Consider the following 6,000-nt stretch of genomic DNA (forward strand, 5'->3'; position numbering starts at 1 on the left):
GGATGTACCAGGCATGGTCCGTTTCTGCCAACCGTAACTGGAACCATAATCTCCGTAGAGGGTGAAACCTGTAGGTGTTGCTGGTAGTAAATGACCTCTGGGTTTACCATGTCTGTGTCGAAATCATCCAGACGGAGCTTCAGGCTATGTCATCGAAGCGTGACTGTTCGCTTTGGGAAACTGATTGTCATTTCTTAGTTAGCACACAGCGGCTTTCCACCCAGGAGGTCATACGGCAGTGTATCCATTACCAGGAATTATTGCTGCAGCTCTACTGGTCCGATATGTACATTGAGCTTCACTTCGTCTGCTGCGCTGATAAGTTTTCCATCGACATTCCTGAAATGGCCGTAGTTTTGCCTACTTCTGCCCTTATCCTGGCCACGGAGCTCTGGGAGGCAATGTTCATCGATGCGCCGGTGTCTACTATCATTGTCGTTTCCCGGCTTATCACCGAAACCGGGAGGGTGACGAGGTGAGACATAGCCCGCCTCTCCTGGGGAGCTGCCTTTCCTCATTTCGGAGGCAACTCGTGGACCTCGCCGTTCTAGTTTCCCGATGGCTGGGCGCCTTGTGCCCCTGCTAGCCCTAGCTGTACGTTGCACTGACGCATTATATGTCCGGATCGGCCGCAGCGGTGGCATCCAACTTGCCCGACCTGATTCCGGGACTGTCGGCTCGGGAACCTGCGTGGCCCTGGTCGAGAAAGCTGTCCAACGGCATTGCTTAAAGCCTTCACGCTCTCTTGCAAGGCATCAAACATTTCAGTCGTTACGACCTGTGCTGATGAGGCGTTATGCCTCGGAGTCGACCCCAGTTGTGTTCGGACGGGCCTCGTGCAGCTTTGTAGGGGTCTGCTGCTAGGAATAGAGAGGTCGCTGTAAATCCGGGGAGGGGGTGCATTGACATGGCCGCCACAGCATGTTGCGCCATGGCACCTACTTGCGTTAATCGCTGCAGGTGTTGCAGACATTCCGACGGGGTTATGGAGTTTGAGACCGCCACCCTTTCCATCATTTCCGGCCGCAGCCCGCGCAGCAGGCAACGCACTTTCTCCGAGTCTGTCATGGTGGTGTTAGCCCTTGCGTAAAGGTGAAGGATTCTCGACACATACTCTCGAGCAGTTTCGCAAGGCTGTTGCTGCCTCTAGTGTAGTTGGATAGAGGCCCAATCTCTGACGTCCTCCCCGGCAAAACTTTCGTGGAGGGCCCCTTTCCACTGATCCCAACTCTCCAGCTTCCGTGTAGGTGAGTCCCTCAAGATGGCGCTGTACCACCGACTAGCCTCCAAATATCTAGAGTGGAAAACAGAGCATTGTATTATTTGGCCTTCCTGGACATAAACGGGGCGTACGACAACGTAAACAGGAAACTCCTGTGGAACATATTAAAAGATGGCATTGGTTATGAGATAACAGAGTTCCTACAGAAAATATACCGGGATAAATAAGTAGAAATTACACTGGAAGGAATAAGAAGTACGGAAGCTGTCAAGGTATGCAAAGGTTTAAGAGAAGGTTGTCCTCTATCACCGCTGCTGTTCATGCTTTATATGATAAACCTGGAAGGGAGGATACAAGAAAATAACCTAGGTTTTAACCTGCCATATAGATTAGGTGGAAAGGCAGTAGAGCAGCGCATCCCCGGTTTGATGTATGCAGGCGATATTGCGCTGCTAGCTGAGAGTCTGGAAGAATTTCAAGCTCTAGTTAAGTATTTTGGAGACGAAGGGGACGCTCTAGGCTTCAGTTTTAGCGTGGTTAAGTCGGGTCTGATGATTTTCAACGGCTCAACTGATCAAGGTCTTAAAATACAAGGCCATGAAATACCCAGAGTAGCAGAATATAAATATCTCGGGGTATGGGTAAACGAAGGATTGGCATACTTTGGAAAGCATGAGCAATCACTTAAAGAGGAGCTGAATCACTTTTCGAGAATTTAGCGATATTCAAGGATTCAAATCTACATATTCCGTACGTAATGCATGTAAAGTGTTTTTGCTCTAGCATTCAAACTGATGGCTAATCGACGACTAAAACTTGAGCTTCCCCTCACAGCACAAAAGTTAGCGGAGAAGTTCGGTGATGACGTCACGGACGGTACCATTTCTGATGTGCGTTGCCTTCGTCCACGTCCTGCTGCGCATTTTCTGACGGTGCTAATCGACATTTCTAGGGCTTTGTTTTTGGCAGCCTTGGTTTTATTTCTTCAAACCAAGTCTGTCTATGCATAAAACGTACCGGTACCGTCAATGACGTCATCATGCGTCACTGTGCAGTGCAGTGAAGCCTTATAGCCGTCGCAGTGTTAATCGCTAATTGCGCCATTGTTTCAAATGATAGCGCCAAGATATTTCGCATGCTTTAAGTGCAAGCTATAATCATTCAACTGCTCGAAACTCATCGAAATCTAAAACCGATGCACCTTCCCTTTAAGGCCAAAGGGCAGAGAAATGCCGCGATAATGAAGCATAGGGCATTGTGGCGATACAACAGGTAAGAGGTTTTGAAGGGTATTTGGAAAGGAATTATGGTGCCCGGACTTACTTTCGGAAATGCGGTTTTGTGCCTAAATTCAGAGGTACAGTCGACAGTAGAAATAAATCAGAGAGCCGTCGGACGATTAGCACTAGGTGCTCGCAGCAAAACCACAAATGAGGCGGTACCGGGAGACATGGGCTGGGCATCTTTCGATGTACGGGAAGCTCAGATTAAAATGTTATTGAGGAACGCCTGAGAAAATTGGACAGTAACAGATGGGCAGCTAAAATATATAAGGCCTATACCTAAAAAGCGTTGCTTCCTAAAGGAGGAAAAAAACTAGGAAACTAACCAGTAAGTATGCTGGTCACAAGGACGAAGAAATAAAGAGCGTTAAGCAGCAGGTGAAAAACACAGAAGGTAAAAATTGGATAAATTCAATAGACTACGGCGTCTCTCATAGCCTTAGTATCTTTGGGATGTTAAACCCCACAAACCGAACCGATAAATTGGATGGAACAGAAACAGAGTGTGGAACTATAAAAGGTGAAAAACACAGAAGGTAAAAATTGGATAAATTCAATAGACTTAGACGTCTCTCATAGCCTTAGTCGCTTTGGGACGTTAAACCCGACAAACCGAACCGATAAATTCGACGGAAAAGAAACAGAGTGTGAAACTATAAAGAAAGTGAAAAAGCAGATCAGGAAGGAAGCTATTTTTGATAACTCAAGACGCAGTGCCGTACGTTTTGAAGCTAGATCAGGGTGCCTTAGAACACGCAGCTACAGAAAGAAATTTAACAATGAAGATGATGCATGTGCAGTGCGTGGTAACTCCACTGAAACAATTGACCATATCGTATGACCGCGTTGGCCTATTCTTTAATGTTTCGCCGCGCGCGCTGCAGAAAGCGGCAATTGAAATTTCTAGCAGCTCCGAGAACGCGACGCGACTGATTGCGCAATCTCTGGCACCGCGCTGCGCCTCCCCGCCCTCGTCGACATGGGCTGACGCACGCGTGCATTCCCCCGCACGGACCTCGACCTCTTCCTCACTTCACGTGGGAAGGCCGCATGTGCTGACGATGCTCGGGTAGGTTCCATACCCGTCTAGAAAACCGAGGGGGGAGACATAGCTTTGGCAGCGCTAAGCTGTTTTCGCTCCTATAATTTTCTGCGCGGGCTATTTAAAGGGGCACAGTGACGTTCGTCAGGCAGCTAATTCCAGCGAACTTCTAGGGTCTTTGCACCGTGCCGATGTCAGTTCAAAAAATTAGAAGCGTTCAACGCTTCTGAACCGATTATTGAGCGAAAGCAATAGCTGCGAGTGACCGAGCATTCTTCTAATTCTTCTTCTTCCTCAGCCCACCCATAAAGCCCCGCTTTAACCAAGCCGTATGAATGTGCCTTAGTGGCCTAAAGCGGTAGTGAAATGCCAAGTTCCTGGCAAGCTGATTTTAACATAAGCGTCCCATGTGAAACGAGAGACCCAAGTTGGCAGCTCCTGCGAGCCCACATATAAAGCCGCTTCTTTAACCAAGCCGTATGAACGTGCCTTACTGGGCTCTTGGAGTAACGTGAATGCCAGGGTCCTGGTAGGCTGATTCTGACATAACCGTCCCATGTGAAACGAGATACCCAAGTTGGCAGCTCCTGCCATCTTGTGGTCGTCTACGGGGGTCGTCTAAAGGTCAAAGGTCAATGGTGGTCACCGCCGTTCTACGCTGAAGGCTCAAACTGCGAGCAGTATTGCTTTCGCAATAAAAGATTTACAAAATTCGGCGCACGGGAACGACAGTTATTCGGTTTATAAAATTCTAAATACAAGACAAAAAAGAACAGCGCGCCTGAGCTGGCGTGAAAGGGAGCCCCTCTCCCATTTCGCTTGCCCAGCGCCCGACTCGGGCGGAACCTATGAGAAACGCAGCTTCGTGCTGACGTACCGGAAGCTTTTCACCATGGTTGCCTGTCCAACTCAACCTGTAACCGCGCTTTTTGATAGCGTCGTTAACATGGTAACAGCAATATCGTGTATTACTGCTGAGGTGTCGGGTTTTGCATTCTAGCCTTTGCTTACGCTGACGATTTCGCATTATGGCGGAACTCGCCGGAACGACGTTTTGGCGTTCCGCCGGCGTAAATCGCTGGTGCTGCCGCGGATCACTCGAGCACTACTTGTGCGAAAGTTCGAGAACAAGTGTGTAGGCGTAGTGGCGTACAGAACCTAAGGCGAAGCCTACCATGTACATGTGCAGGGCCAGCAAGGAGGTCAGCTGCCGGGACCGACTATACGACAATTCCCGGCGCAGTGGGTTGCCGGCGGAAACCCGCGGTGGAGTGCTGCGGACTCGGCTGTGGCGAACGCGCTTCACAGGCAATCTTTACGCAACTTGCGCCATCTGTGGAGTGTCGGCAGAAACGATCAGCCACGTGATTTTGCATTGTCCAGCGATTTTGCCGACCTCTGAGCTCCGAACGTTGTCAGCTGACTTGGGATTTGAGGAGCCTGATAGAGTGGAGCTATCTGTACAAGCACTTCAAGAACACATGCCAATTAAAACGCCTTTTATTTGTTTTCTGCGTGCGTGCTCAATCAATCAGCTAAGCAGCACCCGTGCAAGAAGGCAATGTCATATCGTTTACGAACTTCGCCGTCATATGTCACTCACATCGGTGCCAAAGCACTGGTTATTGAAACGGATGAAGACATTAGGCGCTACGATTTCGCCATTATGATTGGGCTTTTGGGCATCGGGAAGCTGTAAAGAACCAAGAAGGCCGGCTGGAATTAGCGGTCTGACGAACGGCACGGGCAACTCCGGAAGTATTTTGACATTCTAATATTCTCGTAAAAAGTTTACTGTAGGTTCTCCTCTCCGTCCTGACGCATTCTACAAAATTTGGGCGCCGTACGATAATCTGTTCACACGCATAAAATATGCCGTTTTCATGGCTTAAGTTGATACTATTTCTGCGAACAACAGTGGGTTTCTGACGTCACAAACAGTATACCGGTTTTACTGTCGACTTCCCGCGTAATTATGAAATTGTGAGGCTTATATTAAACTACCTCAGACATTTTATGCAGTGTGTAATTATTTCCATACTTTATTTTCACCATCCAACGCACGTAGGAGTGTTTGTCTAATACTAAGTGTGACGCCACCAATTCGTCAACTGGGGCGTCATTTCTGGCTGTGAAAACAGTTTCGGTTTCGATTTGCTGTTTTTCCTTTTTAAAAATACTTCTAATTCGAATTTCGAAAAATGGTTTTTTGTGTTGGAGTCAGGACGTACCGAGGAATGTAATTCAACGAAAAACAAAAAAATGATAAAAAAAAACACCGGAGTTGCCCTTTAAGAGCGCTCCGCGCAGCCATCGGAGGTTCTGGTTCTCGTCGACGAAGACAGCATAACGGGCAGGCCCCGACTGAGAAGTCGTAAAATAAGCTACACGCTCATTTTGCAGTTAGTCGCTCGCCCAGTCCCTGTTTGTAAAGTGTGTCGCCTGTCTGCCTC

Source organism: Amblyomma maculatum, chromosome 5 (assembly GCF_055883805.1).
Source record: "Amblyomma maculatum isolate TAMU_Amacu chromosome 5, ASM5588380v1, whole genome shotgun sequence".
Lineage (NCBI taxonomy): Eukaryota > Metazoa > Arthropoda > Arachnida > Ixodida > Ixodidae > Amblyomma > Amblyomma maculatum.